The 11,393-nt window shown below is 43.9% G+C and overlaps 1 protein-coding gene across 38 annotated transcripts in view; it reads left to right on the top strand.

Moving 5' to 3' along the window:
* The first annotated feature begins 10,505 nt into the window (after window positions 1-10,505).
* Window positions 10,506-11,393, top strand: part of MTMR3 (myotubularin related protein 3) — a 58,502-nt gene continuing 57,614 nt past the window's right edge. For 25 of the 38 annotated variants that reach the window (XR_014542370.1, XM_083589791.1, XM_083589794.1 and 22 more), the window contains exon 1: window positions 10,918-11,144. The gene's annotated coding sequence lies outside the window, so the exon portion shown is untranslated. Of the gene's footprint in view, window positions 11,145-11,393 lie in introns of all 38 variants that reach the window. The other 13 variants (XM_083589788.1, XM_083589797.1, XM_083589786.1 and 10 more) reach the window with 9 other exon arrangements.

The raw sequence follows: 11,393 nt of genomic DNA, 5'->3' as shown, positions 1-11,393 counted from the left end.
GAATAACCCTGTGAGGTAGATTAGGCTGAGAGACAGTAGCTGGTCCAAGCTCACCCAGTGAGTTTCATTGTGGCCATGTAGACATTTTGAACCCTTGTGTCCCAGGTCCCAGTCCAACACTATAATTGAGAGCGAGAGTATACTGCCTTGAGCTCCCAAACTTAAATTGTCAGAGTTCGATTCTATGCATGTTTACTCAGAAGTAACCCCCTGCTGTGTTCAGTGGAGTTTGCACCCCAGTCAATTTGTTTAGGATTGCAACCTAAAACTGTTTTGAAAGTTATTCTCTCACAACAGGGAAGGAACCAGGGGAACTATCATTCTGTGGAGTGAAGGCCCTGAGAATGCTCAGGGCCTTCAGCAGTCGACAATTCTCAATATTTCTTTATGGCAGGATCAGGCAGTTTGTAGCCTATGGGCCACACGTAGCCCATGGCCTAATTTAATGGGGGTGTCGAGGAGAAGGAAGAGTGAGAGGATAGGGGGTGGCAGAAAGAAAGAGAGGGGGGTGTTAGAAAGAGAGTGGGTGCTGGCTAAGAACCTGTTGGATCAGGCCAATAGCCTATCTAGTCTAGAATCCAGTTCTCACAGTAGCCAACCAGATGCCTGTGTGAAACCCACAAGCAAAATTTGAGCACAAAAGCATTCATCCGTGCCCCAAAAGTTATAAAGAGAAGCTTTAAGAATAATAATGACAAAGGTGTGTCACCACTGGGCTCATGTTCCAATGAAACGCATCAGAAATAAAACATAAAAAAGGAATGACACCTTGTCATATTTGAAAGTTAACTGACCTGATTCTCAGAGAACAAGATAAAAGGCACTAAGCATGTCACAATCAAGAATCTTTACATAGGGAAATATTCTGCACCTCTTGAATTTCTCTCCCACTGTTTGAGGAGATTACCCTAGACAGTGTGCGCTTGAGACTGAGTACAGTGGTACCTCAGGTTAAGAACTTAATTCGTTCCGGAGGTCCGTTCTTAACCTGAAACTGTTCTTAACCTGAGGTACCACTTTAGCTAATGGGCTCCCCCACTGCCGCCGCGCCGCTGGAGCACGATTTCTGTTCTCATCCTGAAGCAAAGTTCTTAACCCGAGGTACTATTTCTGGGTTAGTGGAGTCTGTAACCTGAAGTGTCTGTAACCCGAGGTACCACTGTATGTGTTTGCTAGTTAACTCTATCTAAATTGCACACTAATCCCACCATGATATCTTGTTTGGTCACTCAACATGACAGAATCCAGATAAAAAAGCAGGGTTGCAGAAAATACAGTGTTTCCATGACAGGCAGGGCGACTGCAGGCCCGGTATACCATCTAGGCTTGTGATGGAAAGAGAGGGCTTTTTGGAGAACCTCAGAACCAGAAATGTGGCTTGAAATATTGAATTCTCTCTCCCTCCCTCTCTCTCGCGTCCCCTTTTGATTAAATCAAAGGCAAATAAGACCATATAGGACTTGCTTTTTCTGGGCTTTTATAGTTTTTAATTTTTACATTTATATCCCACGTTTCCTACAAGGAGCTCAAGATGACATACAGGATTTTCCTCCCCCCTTCCCAATTTTATCGGTACAACAACCCCTGTGAGATAGGGACCAGTCCAATGTCATCCAGTGAGCTTCAACATGGCTGAGTGGGGATTTGAACCCTGGTCTCCCAGGTCATAGTCCGACACTACTACATATTAGTGTATTGTTATTGTACAAATAACCCTTGCCAGCATCAGGGCCAGGGCCAGCTCAAGACGTTTTGCTGCCTGATGGCATCCTCCCCAGGGCACATCATAAGCCAATTGGAATCTTACTCTAATCCTGGTGAACGAACAGTATCTTCCACTGTGATTGGCAGCAGGATGGTGTAGTGAGTACAGGGGCACTGCTGTGGCCACTCCTTGCACTTCAGCAGCTGTTGCCTAAGACAGCTGCCTCACTCTGCCTCATTGTAAGGCTCAGGTCTGTCTTGAAATGTATTCATATATTATAGACAGCGGCACGCATGGTTCTCCCTCTCCCCATTTTAATCCTCAAAACAAGCTTGCAAGGTATGTTAGGTTAAGAGGCAGTGACCACCCTAAGGGTCATGCAGTGAGTTTCATGGTCAAGTAGGACTTTCAACCACGGCTTTTCAGGTCCTAGTTCCAAATTCAAACCACTATGCAATGCTGCCTTACTTTTGTGTTTCCTCTGATAAGTACTTCTGCCTCCTTGTCCCATTTGTGTCTACTGCCGGTGCCCCCTGTTCTTGTCTCCAGCGACTTCTTAGCCCTGACGTTCCTGCATTCTCCAAATCCTGCTATCTCATCTACTCCTAGTCTCCCACTTTGGGAAGTTTAGGCAGTAAACTCCTTGGAGCTGCCTTTTCTCTCTCTCTTTATAACACTCCATAAAGCAGGGATAGGGAACCGTGACCTTCCAGATGTTGTTGGGCTGCAATTCCCATCCTCTCTATCCACTGGTCCTATTGGCTGGGGCTGATGGGATCAGACCTAGGACCTTCTGAGTGTAAGATGCTCTACTACTGAACTATGGCTCTTCCTCAATGTTCTGCTGACACTCAACATTCCCTGGACAGTGAGCATGCTCAGTTTTCTTTGGCTTGTTTTCAGGAGGGGGTTGCTCCTTAGGTTTCTGGAGTTTTAAATTATGTTTGTTGTACGCCTGCCAATCTCAGTGTTTCCCTCACTCACACATGCCGACACTTTCCTCTGATTTCTCTGTGACCCCATTTTAGCTCCAGCCCCATTGGCACTCATCACTTGAGCTTGCTATTAGAGGGAGTAAACGTGTTAATACACTAGAGGAGACAGACGGTATTATTCTCGTTTGTAATTCACCATTATTCAGTATCTACTTATTAACATGCCAGGCTCTCTCCTCTCCGGAAGGAGACTGCAGTGGCTAGAGTTTGTTTGCCTTGTACTTCAAGGGACTTGGAAAGCTGTTTAGAATGCTGCAGACTTAATGCTCTCTTTTTTGCATCTTCTAAATTATTTATTTTTAAAGAAACCATGGATGACTTATGTTTAATTTCCTTTGGCAGACATCCTATACCCAGGTGCAAAATGAGGCCCAATCCATTTACAACTGGGCTGCTGTTGTTATTTGTTTATCTAAGTTGTAAGTTGCCTAATACAGGGCAGTCTTTAGGAAACTTACAATCAGGTTTTATTAACAACGCTTGCCATTGACGAAGCTTATCATATCTGAGGTTGAGTAAATTATGCAAAAAATTACAAATATGGGGAAGGTTGTAAAGTCAGAGCCAGTTTTTGATAGCTGAAACCTGAGACTTGGCATTACATTTTTCCTTTCTTTTTTATATAACTACAGTAAAGTAAAATGTGCTTTACAGCTACAATAATGCAGAAATGTTGTAGGACTATATGCAATTTTTTAATGGTATTGTTTTGAACTGGGTTGTTTCTGAAACTTGTTGACAACAATATGCAGGCCAAAGGCTAGGATCTAAAGAATGACAAAAACTTGGACATAACAGTATTTTTTGCTGCTCTTTATTCCTATGAATAGCAGACCACAACATGTACTTGCTATAGTGTGTTGTTGTTGTTTAGTCGTTTAGTCGTGTCCGACTCTTTGTGACCCCATGGACCAGAGCACGCCAGGCACTCCTGTCTTCCACTGCCTCCCACAGTTTGGTTAAACTCATGTTAGTAGCTTCGAGAACACTGTCCAGCCATCTCGTCCTCTGTCGTCCCCTTCTCCTTGTGCCCTCAGTCTTTCCCAACATCAGGGTCTTTTCCAGGGAGTCTTCTCTTCTCATGAGATGGCCAAAGTATTGGAGCCTCAGCTTCAGGATCTGTCCTTCCAGTGAGCACTCAGGGCTGATTTCCTTTAGAATGGATGTTGTTGTTGTTGTTTAGGCGTTTAGTCGTGTCCGACTCTTCATGACCCCATGGACGAAAGCACGCCAGGCTTTTTAGAATGGATAGGTTTGATCTTCTTGCACTCCATGGGTATAGTGCAGCCTTCCCCAATTTGATGACCTCCTGATATTTCAGACTACAGTTCCCATCACTTATAAATAACTGAGGAGGATTTGGCACCCTCATATCCCTTGTCCACATTCAGTATTCCTTCATCCATCTTACCATGCTGACTCAATGTGGCAGACACAGGGCTCGTCCACCATCTGCCTGCTTTCTTACTTACAACCAGTCCAGGGAGTAGCACTGTCAGTTTCCTCCTCCTTAGGGCTCATCCAGACTTCCTTTTGCACCACGCTATCCATCCGGGGAGTCTTTAGCATATGCACTGCCAGGGTACAAAGATCAGTCCAGCACCCCCAAGTGTCACAAGCGTCACCGTAGTGAATGACAAGCGCTGCCGCTGGTGCAGTGCATCTTTGGTAAATGCATGCACAAAGTCAAAAGTCCTTTAGTGAAACAGTAGGTATACATTTTGGTAATACCTAGGTATATATGTATTTTGTTTTTCTAGCTTGATCAAAATTATTTATATTTCATTACAGGTAGATAGTTAAGAGAATTCGGCTCCCAGGTGCCCTGCACTCCTTGCACCCCCAGGTAAAGACGGCCCTGGTATCCATGCCTGGGTCTGGACTTTAAGCTCTATGTCCAAACAGGTGTTTTCTTGTCCCAACGCTTTCCTTGGGGAAACCTCTGTGTTACTGCTGAAAACGTAATTGCCGTTTGCTCTAATTCAGTAGTAAAATGCAGATTTTCCCAGGGAAAGTGCCAGGCCAAAAACCCCTGCTTACACACAGAGCTTTAAAGTCTGGACCTATGCCTAGAAACGCAGCATAAAAAGAAGTCTGGATGAGCCCTTAGTATTGCCCTCGAGGAACTATAGTTCTTCATCGGCACTATGCATTTAAAGCAGTATCATACCACTTTCAACAGGCACAGCTTCCCCCAATGAATCCTGGGAACTGCAGTCTGTTAAAGGCAGTCTGTTAAGACAGAGTTGTTCCGCCCGGCCTTTGGCTTGGAGTCAATTTGATTCCCTCCCCCTCTTTCTTTTTCCTTTCTCCTCCTGTGATGAGGCTGCATTTTAATTGTTTTAATGTTGTATTAATGTTGTATTTTAATATTGTTTTTAAGTTGTATTCATTCAACTCATTTTTATTGTTGGTTGTTAGCTGCCCTGAGCCCGGCCTTGGCTGGGGAGGGCGGGGTATAAATATTATTATTATTATTATTATTATTATTATTATTAAGGTGCTGAGAGGTGTTAATAAACCCTTATGCCCTGCACAGAGCTTCAGTAACAGAGTTCCCTGGGAAGAAGGATTGATCATTAAACCGCTCTGAGAACTGTAGCTCCATGAAGGGAACAGGTGACTGCTAACATAGGTGCTGACTCCTAGGGGCTGAAGCACTTTGGGGGGCCCAATGGGTTTTTAGAGGAGAGTAAGGGCTGCAGCCTTCAGTTGAACATTGAGGGACAAAATAGGCATGATTTCATTCACACACTTGGCTATAAAAACAGTAAATAGCAGTCATGGAGGTGGTGGGGGTAATCTGAACCATGACGTTTGGGGAAGTAAGGGCTCCATCACCCTTCCCCTCAACACCACTGTGGTCCTCATCTGAATTACGTGGAAGCAGGGTCCCCTCTTGCTATTTGTATTGGAAGAAACTCTCCCATTTGTACGGATGGAAGCTCTCCTCCCATTACAAATAGCTGGCATGAACTGCCCCTACCCAATATTTTTATTGAGACCATGTAAGGATAAAGGGCTAAAGCCCCTTCTATGCCACAGTCCTCCTGATGCAGTTCCAGGCTCCCTCTATGCATTTTCTTCCTTCCTTTGTTAATAGCTGTACAAGGGCTAAAGCAGGGTTAGTGAAGCTGTGGCCCTCCAGATGTTGCATTACAGCTCTGGTCTTCCGAGGCCATTGACCATGCTGGTTGAAGCTGATGGGAGTTGTAGTCCAACAACATCTGGAGGGCCACAAATTTCCCCATCCGTGGGCTAAAGACATACACACAAACATCACACAGCTAAACTGGTCCTGAAAAATAGCTCACAAGGACCTCATATTTTGGCAGGAGCAAAATCTGGACGAGATCCTAATGCTTTCTAAACAAAGGAACTGTAGGAAATGGAGTTTGACTTACATAAGAAGAAGACCCGTCTCAGGGGCTGATTTGCTGCTTGGAAGCTGTTGAGCGCTGAATGCACAACTATTGAATGGTCCAGAGTGTCCTATCCAGTCAAAGCCTGGGATGAGTGCCTTGACATTGCGTGGAGGTTTGACAGATATATGTCGCTAATTGTCTTGGCTCTGTTTGAGCACCAAGAGAACCTTTTTTGGCTCAGCCAGTGATAAGGCACAAGGCAGCATTCTCCCTTTCAAAGAATGCAGTGTGCAGGAAAAGATGCCAGAGTCTTCCCAGGAGATAGACGGTTTGAGGTTGGCTTTTAATTTATTTGTTCATGTCTCATGCAAACTGCAAAAAATTGAGATTGAGAGAGGGGAAAAAAGTTTTCCGAAGTTTCTGGGTTCTTTCAATGTCAAACAAGTTCCCAGCTGACAACCTCACCATTTACAATCTTAAAAACTGCTTTTTCTGTATGTTTAGAAAGATTCTCTGTTCAAAGTTCTTTTCCACCAGCTCCTGCTACTCTCAGCTGCAGCCAAATGAACTTCCTTCTTGCATGGAAAGAAGGCTACTGTTGATTCTTCACACTTTTATTTATTTTTTTTCCAGCAGAATACAAAAGGGCGCTTGCAGACTGAAGGTTGTGGTGGTGGGTTGTTGTGGTGTTGCTGTTTGTATTTTCTTCTCACAAGTAGGTCAGAGAACCCGAAGCACAGGAATAAGTAAGGTTAGAAATCTAGGATATAAATTAGAGGAGGCGAACCTCAGGTCAAATGCAACTCCCCCCAGCCCGCCATGCTCCTCACTGGCTCTGCTCTGTACAGCCTCTGTTACTTTTACCTGGCTGGAATGTGACCTTGATGAATTAATATGTCAATTTCTGTTTTTCTAAGTTTCTCCTTTTTCCAGTCTTATGTTCAGTTCCTCACAATTCCACACCAGTTTGTTTGTCATCATGATCACCGTCCTTAAAATTCACCAGCACCATAGTACGAATATCTCATTACAGTTTGTACTTTCGCCTAATATATACATTAGTGGAAAGTAATTTCCCCTAAAATAATGTGTTTTGAAATGTTATTTTTACTAACATATACATTTTTATGCATACTTTACCTCAGCATGTGCGTTTTTGTAGACCTCACTGCAAAATTCATAGTACAGATTTGTGAAGAATGGCTGTGTTTCCATTCCAGTATTGTTTCAGAAAATGCAAATTAGGTAGGTTCACCTTTCGATGCAAACTGAATTGAATTTCTCCCCCATCCCTACTTTGTGTCACCTCTATGGGTTTTACCTAACCTGAATGTGTCCCTGAACTGAAATAATAACTCCTGCTTGCTTGCTTGGATGAAGGATGGAGAGCTGTGAGTGCCTGGCCACACCCACCAATGATATGGCAGCTGCTGTCACTGTATTCTTTTAAGTGCCTGGTAAAAACATTTTTGTTTAGGCAAGCCTGTCCGGACTTGTAGAATGTTGGCATGTGTTTTAATCTGGTTTTTAGCTGATTGTTGATTTTAATTATTTGTTGAGGTTTTGAAATAGTCATTTTTAACTTTTTTCTAACTAATAATTTTATCGCTTTATTCTTTCTGTAAACTGCTCGGAGGTGTTTTCTTTTAACAGTCACGCTATATGTACATTCTAAGAAATCAAATATGAAGTATACAGCCCCTAGAAGGTTGCTTATGAGGGAATGGGTACCTTGGGTTAAAGGTTCCCTACACCTGACTTATCTTGTCCTATATTTCCAGATGCATCTGGGAAACCTATGAGCAGGGCATGAGAACAATTACTCTCGGTCATTCATGATCCTAAGACATACTGTCTCTGACCCTGGAACTCCTTAGATGTGTAGCAGTGGTGGATCTTGTCACTTCCCTGCGTGCGTTGCATGTTTAGAAAAATGTTATTCTTGCAATCCTCGAGTCACCTTGCGCAAACAGGATTCGGCTCATGCTTTCCTTCCTGTTGCTTTTCTCTTTTAAGGCACTCCTTTTTGAATATTGTTCACCCTGTCAAAACAGATTATTTCATTATTCTGTTTGTTTTACTGTTTGTTTTACGGTACTTCTCTGAACCAATGTTCCAAAAACAAACTTGTGCTCATAGGAACATAGGAAGCTGCCTTATACTAGGCGATTGATCCATTTAAGCCAGTACTGCCAAACACTGACAGGCAGCAGCTCTCATGGAATTCAAATGGGAGTGTTTCCCAGGCCTATCTGGAGACACCAGGTATCAAATCTGGGGTGTTTTGCATGCAGAGCAAATATTGAGTGCCAGCCATTCTTCAAAAAGCTGATAAATATGGCTTGATCTTTATTTTCCAGCGCTTGTGAAAGACATCCAAAGCCTAGGACATATTCTGCTGTACAGATTACAGTGAAGGTGGCATTTCCTGCTTCTTTTCAGATGGAACTTCCAAGGACAGTGCCCCTTTTTAAAAAGAGAAGGACTTGGGAACATGTGCAAAGAATAGCAGCCATTGTCTGTAATCTACCACTGACACAGATTCTTCCTTGCACCGGTGTCATATTCCTGCAGTTCTAGAATTGGAGTGGAACCAGTTTACGGAACTGCTCTAGTCTGAATCAGCCATCTAAATCTAACTTTTGCAAGTTTGTTCTGGCATCTTGGAATGCCTTTGACACATTCATCTTTGTTTCTTCCAGCAAGGTAGGACAAAGGATTTCGTTACAATTCTGTGTTGGTGATAAAATCTCTTTGCTCAAGGAATGTACTCCTTTGATTGCAGGAAGTGAGGTTTCTCAGGTTTAAAGGTCTGGAGAACTGAAATGTCATTTTGTTAGGGTGGCCCAACTGCATTTTTTTAAATCAAGTATTTAAATATCAGTTTTGTTTTCTTACATGTATGGCATTAGAACCAATTGTATGATCTGATTCTCATTTCCCCCCCTGATAGGACCCCAACTTACATTACTGAAAATAAAATCCTGGGAATGCAATCATCTGTGTCTGATGTATGAAGGCCAATATCATTATAATCTTTACAGCCACTTCTAGTCGTTATTCTTCATTATATGCAAATTAATATACATTTGGAATTTTTGTTAAGTCTTGCATGCCATGCAAAGTCTGACCGCGGACCTGTTCAAGGTATGCCCTCCCAACATCTTGCCGGCACTCCTCACCCAACTGCATCTTTCACTTGAAACAATTGTCACACTTTGCCTAATTGTAGGGCTGGTCCTGCACAAGTGCATATGTCACTGGCTTTTATTTTTCCTCATCTTTAATTACCCAGCACATTCTGAAGTGCTATCATTCATGCAGGGGGGGAGAAATAAAGCCCAAAGTTGGTGATCACTAGCAAAGGTCCATTCTCTGTACCTGTTGCAGCAATACATTTGGTCCTGACTATTTTATAGCCATTTCCCTTTAAACAAAAACAGATCGTAAAGATACTTGCGAAAGTTCTGGATTTTCAGCACTGCTGCGTATTTCCCCTAATCCCCCCACCACACTTCTGTTTTTGATAGTTGGGAAGTGAAGTCGATAATGCTCCAACAAGGTATTCCCCAGACTTTTATTCTAGACTGTGATAACTATTGTAGCACAAAAATGGGAACCGCTATACAGCGTGCCATACCTCTCTGGTGCAACTAGAAACCCCCCTGGTCTTTAAACCAAGGCAACTGTGTTGACTTGGGTTCCTCTTTACCCAATTTCTGCCCTCTGTTAGAAAATACAGTAAGTGTTATGCCCTTCCTTTTGTTCCAGCTTTTCGGTTTCAAGTGAGAGTATCGTAAGGCCTTGAGGAAAATGTTCTAACCTTTACAAATACATCTTCAAAGAAAACCCTCACCCAACAAAAATAGTAATTTTTTTCCAGGTTGTGAAATAACTGACACTTCATATTTTTTGTGTGTGCAGGTTTAATTTTAATTGTATTTTTTCCTTTATTCTTGTATGTCATCAAATTATGCTTTTAATTATGTTTTAACTGTTTGATATGTCTTAACTGTTTTTAATTCTGAATTTTAAACGGCTGGTAACCCCGTCCTTGCTGGTGAAGGGCGGGCAACAAATTTAGTAATAATGATAATATATAAAAAAGAAAAATTTTCTTGAATATATGGGAAATAACTGTATGGTGGAAAATGCTGGCAGCATTAAGATAAATTCAACAGTGTAAATAAGTTACGATGGATGTATTAATGGAATACTGAATGATATAGTTTCTGTAAAATATGCAGGGTTTTATGATATGTAAAATGAACCATGGAAAGAGAAGGGAACTCATTGATATCTTAAGCATGTAAGAATGAGTACTTTAAAATGCAAAAGAGAAAATTTAATAAACATTTTATATATATATATATATATATATATATACATATATATATAAAACAAATTAATAATAATAATAATACACACACATATTCTTAAAGGCACTACAAAATTCTTGTTGCTGATTGGTTTTCTTTTGTCGGAATTCGCCTCATAATGAACGCTTCCCTCGGTGTCGCTGCGAAAGAAGGAGCCTTCCTCTCAAGGCGTTGGGACGCGAGAAGGAAAAAGGAACTTTTTATTTTAATTTCATTTTAGTCCGCGTGGAGAGGCGATAGTGGCCAGCTCCCTTCAGTCCCGAGCCGGGAAGTAAGAGAAGCAACGCCGCCGCCGCCGCCACCACCACCACCTGCCTTGGGAAGAGAAGAAGACGACGAGACGCGCCCCCGACCCGCCTCCTACTGTTTCCCCCTCAGGAGGAGCGTCGAGCCAGGAGGCCGCCCTCTCTCGCTCTCCTTCCCGCCCTCCATCGCTTCCCCCACCGGGCTCCTCCTCCTCCTCCCCCCGCCCGCCCTTCGGTGTGTGGCCCCGGCCGCCATGTTGTTGTGGTTGTGAGGAGGGAGGCGGAGGCGCCGAGCCGCAGAGCCGAGGGGAAGGCGGCGGCAGAAGCAGCAGCGACGACGACGCCGAGGGGAAGCCGAGCGACCACCCCCCTCCGAGCCGCCGCCGCCGCCGCGCCCCGTTGGGGGGTGGGGAGGAGGGACCCCCGCCATGGCCGGCCGCTGCCACCGCCGCTGGGTAAGGAGGAGGAGGAGGAAGAGAGGCGGCCGAGGAAGAGCAGCAGCAGCCCGAATGGGAAGGGAGAAGGACGGCTGAGGAGCGGGGCCGGGGCCTGGCGTCTTATTCCTCAGGCAGCTGCGGCCTGGCGTATTCCGGAGTTGGGCCTTTTTCTCGGGCCGGAGGGGGGCGAGAGAGAGAATGTACTTTCCACCCTTGTGGGGTCTTCGTGTCCCCCCACCCACCCCCAGGCTTCAGGGCCGCCGCTTC

Source organism: Podarcis filfolensis, assembly GCF_964270895.1.
Source record: "Podarcis filfolensis genome assembly, chromosome: 16".
NCBI classification, from domain to species: domain Eukaryota; kingdom Metazoa; phylum Chordata; class Lepidosauria; order Squamata; family Lacertidae; genus Podarcis; species Podarcis filfolensis.
The sequence above is the reverse complement of the archived record's forward strand: the minus strand, read 5'-3'. Positions and strand labels throughout refer to the sequence as shown.